The sequence below is a fragment of the Rhinolophus sinicus genome, linkage group LG13 (genome assembly GCF_036562045.2).
Source record: "Rhinolophus sinicus isolate RSC01 linkage group LG13, ASM3656204v1, whole genome shotgun sequence".
Taxonomy (NCBI): domain Eukaryota; kingdom Metazoa; phylum Chordata; class Mammalia; order Chiroptera; family Rhinolophidae; genus Rhinolophus; species Rhinolophus sinicus.
This window is the reverse complement of record NC_133762.1, coordinates 59,243,561-59,257,749: the sequence shown is the minus strand read 5'-3', so window position 1 is coordinate 59,257,749 and position 14,189 is coordinate 59,243,561.

Genomic DNA, 14,189 nt, shown 5'->3' with positions numbered 1-14,189 from the left:
TTTTATGGCTGAAATGCCTGTGCTTTTATTTACTGCCTCTGCATATTGGGGGTTGTGGAAGAGTATTGTGTTTCATGCCCGCGGCAAGGTGCAGCAAAAGGAATTTTGGAAACAGGCTTTGGAAACACTTTACTAGTGCTGTGGTTAACTTGTCTTAAAAAGATAAGCAGAGTTAGAAATACCTATTTGATATAGATATTGTGAAAATTAAACTTAACAAGCTTGGAAGAATTTCAAGATGGTGGGTTCCCAATAAATAAGAACTTTCTTTCTTTCCATCCTTTTCATTCTCTTTTTCTATTCCTACTTCCTTTTTTCTTTTCTTTTCTTCTTGTCTTTGTCTTTCCTTTCTTTCTTTCTTTCCCACTGGTTTTCTCTCTTTATCTTTCCCTTTTTTCTTACTTTCCTTCTGCTTTCTTCCCATTGTTTTTGTCTTTCTCCTATACAGGGATGCCAATCATTCCCACACACATGTAGTCATTCAAATGCCTGAACTGCTTAGTTTTTGCCTGTATAGAAAGTCTTATAGAAGACTGAGATATTAAATAACACATTGCACAGTTATTAATTAATTATGGCAGTGATAACTGCTGAGAGTGAAATCTCCCAGTTGCTATGAGAACGCAGAGCAGTGGGGTGGAATGATTACATATCGGTTTTCTGTTACCACTAAGCTAAGAAATCCCCCATCCCAAACCAAAAGTAACAAATCAAGGTTGTTTTCCTCTAAGGCACATCATAGAAGTTATCATTATAACCACTACTTTATTACTTCATACTCAATAAAGTGACTCACTGTTTGTTTTATTGCAGCCTTGTATTTTTTTTTTTTTTTTTAATGGGAAACTGTAGTAGCTCCTATTACGTGAAACTGACCACCAATAACTGCAGGCTTATTTTATTTGAGAGAGAATTTATTAAATAAGAACATATGTTTGAAAGAGAAGAGAATGTGCCACTGAGTTTCTGTTCTCCTATTTACTTCCCAAACTAAAGGTTATAGAAGCCACTTGCGATTGATTAAACTTGTCCCTTGCCATCTGAATCCATTGCCAACAACACATCAAAATCAAGTGGTAAAATTAAGAAATAATTAAAACTTCTAAAGATAAAGTTGCAGATATAAATTCTTTCAAAAGAACTAGTGCAAAACAATTACTGAATGGAGAAAAATAATTTCATTCTATTTAATGCAAATTTAGTATTTTATTTTTTCTAGTTCTAACAATGCATACACACAAACATTCCTGCCAAAAATTTGATCATAGACATCAAACAAATATATATCAACAGGTTTTAAGAATTTGAAGGAAATTAATGTATCTATATAAAATATATATTTGATTCATAATAAACCTGTTTTCCTTTTTAATCTCTATCTTCATGTAAGTGTGTGTTTGTAAAACATTTTTTCCTCAAACTGAAAAACTGTTTTTAAAAATTTCCATTTTTTCATGCTTTTATTTTCTCCATTCGTGTTTGGTTTCCTATAACATGACAATTGAAAATCTGGCTAAATTACTGGTAGATTCTTGAAAACTTGACAGGGAAGGAGGAAAGCTGTATTTATTATTTCATTCTAGATGGTGATTAGTGACATATATGTACAAAAGTTTCATGAAAATATGGAGTTCCTGCACTTGCGCTTCACTATCGGCAAGGGAAATAACCTTGGGAAGGTGTTATAGCTCATTGGCTTTATGTTTCTAACCCAAATTCTCACCAAAAATTTTCTTCACCCTAAGACCCGAAAAAGGAGAATTGCACAAAGGCTTTTTGGAAGCAAAACCACCCAGCTCTTTAGGCTCCACTGCAAATATCCGAAGCAACTTCAATGGGTCTGCAGTTACAGACTGACACAGCCACAAGGTCTTAGTAGCCCATTATTGGAAATTATTTATTTTCCTCTTTTTGTATCCATAATATTTTAAATATGAAGGTTAGCTATTAAACCGTGTCAAGTTAGAGAGAACAGTGTGCAGCAGCATGGAGCAGGAAACCCTGCAGGAAAGCTGTATAAATCCAGGCTGACATGGGGAGAAATGAGAACCTAGCTCAGAGGCCCCCCTTGGGAATGGCAAATTGGGGAGCCATCTTAGGCATGGCTTGGGGGTGGAAGGCCTGTAGGGTAGGAGTTGGATTGAGACCCAGAAAGGTTATAAAAGGGGAAAAGTGACCCCCTCCCCATAGTTACTGCTAATATATACAAATGAAATAAAACGAAATAATCCCGAAATATGTATGTGCCATTAATTTGTTAAGAACTCAACCATCCTCTATACAAACATTTTCTCACCCATACCTTTTGCTTAAGGCTGTAACTATGTGGTGTTTTGCGATATTTTCCTCTTTTAGCATGATCTTGATACTCAGGTAAACTTGTATGAAAATGACCACTAGGATTATTCCCTCAATTCCTCAAGGTATTAAACTGGTTAAGATGTTTCTTTCTGGAATTAAATGAGTTGTAATCATAAAAATGTGTGGCTTTTATTGATGGTGTATTATAGGTGAACTTGAAACACTAGACATTTCCACAGTCCCATAAAAAGAAAAATGAACACGAACCTTTCCTAGCCATTTACAAAGAATTTCTCACATTTGATCTTCAGAACACCTGTGAGATAGGAATTCATGTAAAGCTGGTTTTACCAAAGATGCAAAAGACTTACCTAAGTGATTTGCCCAAACTCATAGACACTTATCCTAAGTCACATACTGTCCTTTATACCCTTCAATGCAAGAAGAAGTGAAACTACTGTAAAATACCATTTCTGTTTTCACTGGCAAAGTTTGCCAATCTGTAGTAAAGCTACTTGTTCCTTTCACTCTGTTGCCGCTCCTCTGCTGTTTTCTCAACATCAAAGGGTATTTCTTCTTAGAGTTTCCATGCCAAAATTGTCTGAGACTACTTGATAATTTCAAAAGCCCTTTCATGTACGTTATCTATGATTTTTGATGTAGCGTTCTGCAATTACAAAGCACCTTGCCACTATAGCAGAGCTTCCCACCCAGTGTGTAATGGGAATCAGCTGTATGTGTTTTTTTTTTAGTTTCAGGTGTACAAAACAATGCAATAGTTAGACATTTCGCCCCTCACAAAGTGATAACCTCCCTCCCCCAATCGATTGCCCCTCTGACATCATATATATCTATTACAATTCCATTGACTCTATTCCCTATACTATACTCCATATCCTGTGACTATATATATATTAAATTATAGTTGACATACAATATTATTTAGCCTCAGCTTCAGGTGTACAGTGCAGTGGTCAAGCATTTACACCTTCCATGAAGTGGTCTCCCTAATAAGACATGTGCTCATCTGGCACCCTACAAAATCTTTACAACATTATTGATTATATTTCCCAAACTATCTTTCATATCCCTGTGGCAATATTGTAGTTACCAATTCATGCGGTCTAATCCCTTCCAGTTGTCCCTCATCCCCACCTCCTCCCATCTAGCAACCATCAGTATTTCCTCTATATTTCTGAGACTATTTCTGTTTACTATGCCCATTTATTCAGTTCTTTAGATTCCACATATAAGTGAGATCACATGGCATTTGTCTTTCTTTGACTGACTTATTTACAGCATAATGTTCTCTAGGTCCATCCATATCATTGCAAATCGCAAGATTTCATTCTTCTTTATGGCTGCGTAATACTCCATTGTATAAATGTACCACAGTTTCTTGATCCAGTCATCTACCAATGGTCATTTCAGTTGTTTCCAAGTTTTGGGTATTGCAAATTGCACTGCAATAAACATAGGGGTGGCTCTATTTTTTCAAATTAGCGTCTTGGATTTCTCTGGATAAATACCTAAGAGTGGAACTGCTGGGTCATAAGGTAGTTCCATTTCCAGTTTTTTGAGATACCTCCATATTGATTCCCATAGTGGCTACACCAATCTGCAATTCCACCAACAGTGCACCAGGGTTCCCTTTTCTCCAACCTCACCAGCATTTGTTGTTTGTTGATTTATTGATGATAGCCATTTTGACCAGAGTGAGGTGATATCTCATTGTGGTTTTTATTTGCATTTCTCTGATTAGTGAAGTTGAGCATATTTGCATATGTCTGTTGGTCGTCTGTATGTCCTCTTTAGAGAAATGTCTCTTCATGTCCTCTGCCCATTTTTTAATTGGGTTGCTTGTTTTTTTCATGTTGAGATGAATAAATGTTTTATGAATTTTGGATATTAACCTTATCAGCTGTATCATTGACAAATATCTTCTCCTGGAATGGGCTGTATTTCTTCCCCTCAGTGTTGCTGGTTGAATCTGACCCAGAAGCAGCCTGCTTAGGGCCCTTAGGACAGTAGTCCAGGGAAAACAGGGATTTGATGTGTCCTGCAGTTCCCACATGAGCCAAGCTCATGCTTACCCACTGGCCATCTGCTCTTGCAGGGCAATCCCATAGGAGCAAAGTGGGGGCGGTTGTAACAAGGACTGGAAGTGCAGCCCTGGGAGCTGGGAGTGGGGAGGCCTATAGGGTCTTTTGCCTAGGGTCACTCCAGCCACAGCCACAACGTTCCGTCTTCTAGTACATGAGAAACTGATGTTTTTGTGGCTGAAGTGCTCTTTTGTCCAAACTAGCTCCAGGATGTCTGCTATAATAGGCGTGCGCATCCTGCAAAATAAATCTTCATCATTCTTTCAGTCCTTGACACATAGAAATTGCAATTTTCTATTCTCTTAAATTCTCCCCACTTCCACCACCAATTGTATAAACCTCAAGTCCAAGAAACCTGGGTCTGCCCCTGATGAGGAATTCCGCAAAGCCATATCAAGCATAAAATCTGACAAAGTTAGAATAAAGTTAAAATAAAGGGGCAAGTTCAAGTTTCTCATTAAAAGTGGAGTGTGTGTGTGTGTGTGTGTGTATGTGTGTGCGTGTGTGTGTGAAGAAAAACAGAAAAAGTTGGAAATTATCTTATGTGGAAGATTAATACAAATGCTATGTTTAATACTTTTCTAAAAGGATCATATTTTATTTTTCTTATCATAATTGTATAATATAAAGAACACATAATGAAAATCTCACTGAGTGGTCTATAAATGCCCCTAAATGTCTTCCTGGTTATTAACTGAACTGTATAAATATGGTTCTCAATGTGCTGAGAAAAAAACCTCTGCTTCCTGTGTTATGTACTGTCACTGGGATGTTTTTGCTCTAATTGCACAACTAGACCTGGCGTAGCCTGGTGTACTGCAGGCTGAGCTGGGTGATGGGCCAGAGAGGGCGGTCCCTGCCACAGCGCAGGGCTTGGGCCTCACCGTCGGGCACTCAGCTGCACCAGCAGGGTAACAGTTTACTTTTGACTGGTTGAAATGTTCGTCAAAACTGTCTGTGCTGTCACACGTGGGGCCCAGTATGGATGTGTTTGTGTAAGTGCCAGTTAAGTTTCTTAAGAATTAGTGAGGATTTGCTTTCCTCGGACCCCATGCAGTTCGTAAACCATTAAGTTAATCTTCATCAAATCATTAAGCTCATCTTCGTCTACACAAACAATCCCTACTGACAAGGGCTGCCCTGGCTGTGCATTTGGAACAGATTCTCCCTTTAGTTTTCGTTGAGGTTGTTACTGATTTGTTTTGTATCCATGACACTGGCACTTTTGAAGAGTACTGTTCAGTTATGATTTAGAGTACCCCTCATTCCAGGTTTATCTGATGTTTCCTCGTGATTAGATGCAGTTTCTGCATTACTGGAAGGAACATCACAGACATGATGCTGTATTTTTATCAGGACATCACATTAGGACTCAGGTGGTCCATTTGTCCCATTATTAGAATTAGAATAAGGGTTATAGACAAGATAATAGAATAGTATTGTATTAACATTAATTTCCTGATATTTATATTGTACCATGGTTATCTAAGAGAACATCCTTATTTTCACAAAGTATACACTGAAGAACGAGAAAGAGAACAATAAAGAAAATGTGTTAAAATGCTAACATTTAGAGAATATGGGTGAAATATGTATTATATATGTATATATATATATATATACTATATACACACATATATTCAATAATATATATATATATCGAATAACATATACTGTAGTATACGTTATTCTCTCTCTCTCTCTCTCTCTCTCTCTCTCTCTATATATATATATATATATATATATATATATATATATATATAATTGAATATAAATATCCTGAGTCTCTAAGCCAAATTACTGTTTGTGTAGTCATGTATTCACTAGTCAGTGATGGAGGCATTACAGGGAAATCAGAAATGGTGGAACAAAAATCTTACGTCAGTGTTAACCCAAGTACAGATGCAGGTTCAAGGAGAAGTAAAAGGAACAAGAGGCTATTCCCAAAGAGTTTTATATGAGAGCTAGAACCCACTCCAAAGAAATCCAGGGATTCACTGGACTTAACAGAATAGCTTTCATGTGATGAAGGAAGACAAGCCTGGAGACTCCAACAGGATGACAGCTAACACAGACGTCCTACGCTACACTTAAGGCTTCTGTTGAAAGGTGATTTTGTACAATAATTGACTAAATTGGTTTCCATTTTATTACAAAAAGGAAACGAGACAGGAATAATACACACACACACACACACACACACACACACACACACACACAGAGACAGTCTTTGTACTATTTTAGAAACTTTTATTTAAGCCTGAGATTATTTCAAAATAAAAAGTTAAAAAACAATGCAGAGGAAGTCCAGTTGACGCCAACGTCAGCCTGGAAGGATTGTTTCAGATTCTACCTGTTTGGTGTTGTTTAGGTTCTGTTTTATAATCCAGAAGATTTTCAATCACAGCCATATTTTTGACCCAGTTTTCAATGGGGCAACCATCAGCCTAGAACAATTTCAAAATTATGTTTCTGTACAAAAATTGAGGGATGAAAAATTACAATTGTTTTCTCAGTCTATTTTTGAACAGCTGGCTTTGAATCAACTTTAAACTTTGCAAAGATCAACTGAAATATGTCTCAAAAACATATGCCAAAATATGCAACAGAAAGGACTGGTTTAAAGAATGTAAAATGGACACATTAACTCTTCAGTTTTCACTTCACTGTCATTTTCCCATCCTCTGTCTGCCTTTGGGTAGAAGCTGCTTTCCAAATTTTGAAAGGAAAACTATGACTGGGTTAGGATAAAATTACAGAACATCCTGGTGTGCTATCAAAACCAGCAGTGATTCCTAAAACAATTGACTTATAATTGTTCACTTTACATATTATGAAGGTTAAGGTTGTGTTCAAGATGTTTGTCGTTTTTAACATTTTGCCCAGTTGAATTGGCTGAGGGGACATTTTCTGAGAATCCCAAAGACCACAGTTAGTATTTTTTTTTTTTTTATCTCAGTCCATAACTTGGAACTTTTTATGTCAGAAAATTTGGGTAAATTAGAAAGCCAGACAATATATGCAATTGCTTGAATAGAATGTTTAGATAATCTTGTGGTTACTGGTTTTTTTTCAAAACTGAAATGTATAATCAGTGCCACGCCATGAATATCACTTATAAAGAGCTATAAAAATCCTAGCCTCCTGGGTCTTGACCAGATCAGGAAGGTGTTTTAAGGTAGCTAAAAGAGCAGCAGATTTTGAGTTGGCCAGATTTGGATTTGCCAACCAGCTCAGTTTTTTACTAGCTCTGTGACTTTGGGTAAAAAATTACATGTGAAACGACAACATGTAAGGTTGAATAGTTGTCTACTGCAACAAAAGCACATGGCCAAGAAGGTGGGCCCACAAATCTAGCCCACACTTTGCTCACCCAGCAAAGCTCCTGGCAAGGATGTGCCAGGAAAAGGCACTGTTTTCTAATTGATATTCTGAGGAGGTTTTTGTGATCCAACACCCAAAGAAGCACCTTTTTGCAGTTTGCACAGGAAATGCAAATATGCTGACAGCAGCCTGAAGAAGCCTCTTTACATGTCTTGGTTTCAGCGCCCTCATTCGTGAGGTGAGGTTACGCTAGAAGAGATTCATAGACTCAAGATAGGGATGTTTATGGCTATGGTATTTGAGATAGTGAAAAGTTGGGAAACAGCCTAAATAGAGACATTGAAATGGAAATGGCTAAATATATTATAATGTGTGAAAGGGAGAGGGCCATTAAAATCATGTTTTCAAATAATATTTTATGATAAGGGAAAGTACTCGCAATATAACCGTAAGTAATATTAATAAAAAAGCATAAATACATGTTCACAAAATCATATGGGAATAATCCTTGTACTGACAGTAATTTTCTCTGAGTTACAGGAATTTTGTGATCTATGTTTTATTTGTTTTACTTTTTTGTATTTTCCAACTTTTAAAATCACAAACTTTATGAGAAAAACTTGTAATGAAAAATTAAATTAAAATGTTCATGTTCTTTGTTCTAAGTCTTGACTTCAAAGTATCTTAAAAAATCAGAAATAAAGGCAGAAATTAATTAAAGAGTTACAAAAAAACTGAAAAGTAGGAAACATCCTAGAGAGAGATATGGTTAAAAGGTATAGTTTCTGCAGATGCCATCAAGAAATGACGTTTATATTCGTTTTTTTGTCAGTCTTATTTTATACCTATGGAGCTTCTTGAGAGTACGTGTGCACTGGCTAAGGGAAGAGAGAGGTAGCTTGTCCAGTGATCAGTGAAAACTAATTGATTGGTACCCTCCTTTAATTTTTAGGCATATTTCCTGAGAATGAGATGTAACAATCTGAGAATATTGAAAGAAAAACAGAACACAAACTTTAATATACTGTAATACTTCAGCTATGTAAATACAGAAATACAGATACAGAGCCAGCATTTAGAGACAAAAACTGAAAGGAAAACATCAAAATATCACAAAGATTATCTCTGTGATGTGATAATAGGCAGTATTAATTTTATTCTTTATAGTATTTTCTGTATTTTCAAATTGTCCTACCATTAGACATATTAATTTAATTACCTAGAGGAAAAAAGCATATGTTAAAAATCAAAAACCCCTTAAAGTTTATTCAATTTAGTGACATTATTTTAACCTTTTTCTAAAATATCTCACTGGGTGATAGTTTAGAGACATAAATTTGATTGTGTTTTCAGTGTTGTGTGCTATTCCTTTGAACAACTGGAGAAACCCCTGGAATATTGCAAAACTTGTTTCAAAATATTCTTTATGCTCTATAGTTTTCCTTCCTCAAAACTTTTTCTCTCCCTCCCTTTGCGTCATAATTCTATCAAACACTTTGTTTTATACTTTGAGAACTTATTAATGAGCAAATATTTGTAGAACTTGTTGTTGTGTGTTTCCTGATATGTTTAGTCTGTAAGAGGGCGCTTAATGAAAACCTTGCTGGTGTCTTGTGTTTATGGTGCTGCTATAGACTTACTTGGAGTAATGTGCACCTTTCTCTTACCTTTGAGGAAGAAGAATATTAGGGGACTGTCCAGGGAGGAAGCTGAGGGCTTTAATGGTCAAAGATTGGAGGGGCCCATCCCAGGAAAGATGAACCCCCACCCTGTAGAAAAGGGTGGTGTTCCATGGATGGGGAAGGCCAGAGATGACTCCAACTCCTACCCAGACTGGCAAATCCCATGGGATGGGTGGGCGGCGGTGGATGCGTGGGGTATGGAGGTACAACAACAAATGCCAGGACCTGGGCAGCAAAGGTCTCAGCTGGCTTACATGGCTTAGGGAGGGCTGGCCAGCCTCATATCGACCATGGGGCCTGATCTAAGAGCAATGCCAACTACGGCCAGTCACCAACAGATGAAGACAAAACTGTCTCTGTTTCCCTCAACTGAGTTATCCCATAGACTGTCTGGAACTGTGGAAGAGGACAAAATAAGGGTTTCCCCAAAACTAACAGACCCTGGATTTCTTACCTAGGCTGCTGAGTGAGAGCTCAAGCTGCATTTAATTTTTTTTTTTTTTTTTAGAAAGAGAATCATGGCATTTTTATACCTCGAGTGTCATGGAAAATTAATGCTGTCTTAATAAATAAAAAACATTTAGAAAATAAAATTATTTCTAAGCCATAATTAATAACCATATATCATTAAAAAAGCAATGCCTGAAAATTCTGGTCAAAAGGCTGGGCTGAACGATTAAAATCATGATCTTGAGTGTGAAGGCATGCTTTCTCCTGTCAAATCAGAATTTAGGCACCAAGCTTATCTGACTTGTCCCCAGGGCTAGGCAGTAGAGCTATCCTATGCAAAGCTTAGATCCTCCCACCAATTTTTCAGGTTACACTGGAGTTTTTAAGGGGTCAGGGTTTTCTTGCTGAAAATTCCATTAAAACTCCAGAGAGTGACCATGAATCTCCTAAATTTATGCTTTTTTTCCTTGTCCCTTAAAGGTCAAAGTCCGAACGTGCATCTCCAGCATTGTACTTTCCACTGACTTTCAAGACTTATACAGAAACCCACAGATCCTTATGCGAAACCTGGGGGCTGGTGAGTGGAGGCAAAAGTGTTTCAAGCTTGGGGATTTTAGAAATTTAATCTGGTGCACTTGGCACATTGCAAACTAGTGGAGTCCAGGGAATCACCCTGTAATCAAACACATTGATAGCTCTGCTTCAAATGTATGAACGTTCCCAGAGGGATAAACTGGGACTGCCAAGAGCCTCATGTTGATTCAGGTCAGATTTTGATTTATGGGTTCTTGAATTGTGGGTAAGGCGTTATGGACCTGTATCTAATCTGCCTGCTTAAAATCTTAAACTAGATGTCCAAATAATATCTCAAAATTAATGTCTAAATCAAATCTCTTGAATTTTATCCTTAAAACCCCTTTCTCACCCAAATTTCCCATCTTACTCATCGGTCTATTCACAGCCAGGTTTCTAAGGCCCAAACCCTTTCTTCTCTCATCCCTTGTGTTGACTTCACCAGCCAGTCATGTTCAAATTCCTAACCATTAATTGCCCTCCATCTCCCCTGCCACCCAATGGTCCACACCATTGTCATTATTGGCTGAGTTATAAGAGCTTTCTAATTGGAAGCTCACACTCTTCCACCTTGGATTACAAATGGAGGAATCTTTCAAAATCATAAATTGGCTTATACCACTACCTAGCTTTTAACCTTTTAGTGCTTCCCATGAGTTCCTTTCGAAAAAAATCCAAAGTCCCAAGCATGGAATCCTATCCATCGACTCCTATCAGCCCCCAACCTTCCCACTATACCTCTCTCATGCGCTACGCTCCAGCCACACTGGCCTCATTTCTTTTGCTCACACCTGCCAAACTCTATCTTACCTCAGGGAATGGCACTTGCTGTTCCCTCAGGGTGGCTCCTCCATGTCCTTTCAGCTTTAGCTCAGATGGCATCTCCTTAGAAAAGCCTTTCCTGATGATTTTATCTAAGGTAGGACCACTCTTCACTTCTCCATTTCTGTTCTGTGACCTTGTTCACAAATCTCGCGGCGTGATTACTGCTTATTTCTGCATAGGCTACTGTCAATTTCCCCATTCCACTGCAGCATCAGTTCTGTGAGGGATTCATTTACTGCTATGAACTCAGCCAAGGCCTGGCTGTCAGGAGATGTGCAATAAAAACTCATTAAAAGAATAAATGAATGATTGAATAAGTGAATGATGTGGAAACTAGAAATAATTCATTTAAAATGCTTCACATGGAGCCTAGGGTATAGCAAACACTCATGAATTGGAAGTTAATGTTATTACTATATTTAGTCGTCATCATCATCATCATTTTTATCAGGACGTAAGTCACCTTGGAATTGTGGCATCTACAATGGGCAACAATAAATGGAGGTGGGACTTAGGTCTCCAATCTGTGGTCTCTCACTCCAAAATTCCAGATAGAGCTGATCCTAAGGTACTGGTTTTTCTTCTGCTTGCCTTTGAATGCACAGCTACCATCAAGGAGCATGATCTATGGGTCTCCAGGCTTCTTCCTTCAAGAACTCTAGGGCCTTTTAAGTGGGTAATTAAATCTTGAGAGATCAGTCTTGGGCATTTCATTCAGCTCAAAAAATATTATATTCATTGATATTCACCATACAGACCTCAGAAAAAAAATTCATTGCTTAATGATTAAACTTCACATATGTTACAGATTAAAGTCAATATATCCCATGACATATTTAGATAACACATTTCCAAATTTGTCTGCTATGCAAGCCTACATTAAAAAAAAAAAAAAAAAACCAGATTAGTTATCATCCTGACTACTATATGTTACCTATTCATCAATTTTTAAAAATTCCATTCAGTAGAAAAGGCTGAAAATGTCATGTGCCTGGAATCATAACTGTTTCTTTGTTTTATTTAAGCTAGAAGAGAGTGATTTCGGATTTTAAAAGTTTTATCTGAAAGAGAATTAGATGAATCAGCTGTGCTTATATATATTTAAAAAACCTTTGCATTGATTTAACCAAGGAAAAGATACATTTTTACAGAATAATGTTATTATATGCACTAATTTAAAACACATATCAAAACTACTTTTCTCTAATGTAAAGGATGCAGCTGTTTTAAAAATGAAAAGAACATGAAAGATATGTTTCTCATACCATTTGATGAAATGTTTGACAGCACATAAAACCCCTGAGATTATTTGGATTTGATGTTCTTGGAGAACATTCACCATGATTTCTGCTTTTGTGGTTGCTTCAGGATAAAGTAAATTATGAGCATTCACCTAACATGAAAAGTCATATCTGACCATCTGGCTCTATTTCAATGTGATCTTCAAAATTTCTTTCTAGAATTAAAAAATGAAACAAAATAAAAAACCCAACTTACTGAGTAGATTTATTAATGCACTTGAGATTTGGGGGATGGCGCTAATTGTGTTTACTTCAGAAATATTTAATCACAATTACATAGCAATTGCAGCAATAAATACTGCAAATAAACTTAATGATCATCTTAAAGGTTCCCAATGTATCTTATTTACTTTGTTAAATTAATCTCACTGATTCAGAATTTATAATAACAATTATTACTTCACTGGGCTAGAGTTCCTTATATTTTCGGTTTTAAAAAATGATTTCAATGAAGAAAATGGGTACTGTGCATAAAGTTCCAAGTAATTTTTCAAAATTTCATATACATTTTTGCATTCTTTTCACTGTCATCATCACCACCTTTTATGTCTGGAATCATTTGTTCAAAGTTCACTTTGAATATGTTTCAGCCCAACATTCTCACAACAGTTCCATTAGCTGGGTACCAGGATCACCATGTTTTATACTTGAGAAAACAGAGGTTCATGAAGATTAATTAATTTGTCCAGGATCACACAGATAGAAAGAGACAAGACATTTATTGCAGAGCTTTAATTTCCATCTAGTCTTATAAAAACATGCTAGCATTAGCTTGTGTTACTATATGTAAATTTTAGAAATTAAGCCACATTTTAGCATCTGAAATACAGACTGTTAATCCGTTCAAAATAACATTCCCAACAATCCACCTGAACAAGTGAATATTCTTATGGTCAAGTATTTCGATTGCCAATTTAAGTCTAGGTTTTCTTACTTGTACTTTTAGAAATATATATACCTAACTATCTTTACTTTTTTAACCTGTTTTAGCAGATGATGTGGCTTTATGGGTGCTAAAGAAATCACCAAGACATAGTAATCAAAACTTGTGAAACAAGTCAGACAGAAAAAGTTGAGAACCATATGACTTCACTCATATGTGAAATATAAAACTGAAAGCAACAAACAAACAAAGAAACAAAACCTCACAGAAACAGATAACAGTTTAGTGGTTACCAGAGGGAAAGATGGTGGTAGAAGAGGGAAAGGGAGTCAAATATATGATGATGGAAGAAGAACTGACTGGGTGGTGAACACACAATGCAATTTGTGATGCATTATAGAAATGTACACTTGAAACCTATGTAAGTTTACTCACCAATGTCACACCAATAAATTTAATAAATAAAAACACTTGGATAACTGCACAGTCTGACACATTCTCAATATTCCCATCTGATTTAATGGTCAATCCAACAAAACAAGTTGATATGTGGCCTTTGAATTCCCATGAGTGGCTGTTGCCATTATTTAAAGCAATGGTTACTGATGATCGTGTGTAAAGCTAGACTCTCTTGAGCCCCTTAAGCTAGACTCTCTTAAGAGAGACACTGCATATGGAGCATAAGTAGGAATCATCCATACCCCATCTTCAGTGGTAGGCATGGTAACTGTTAGAGTTCTCAGACATC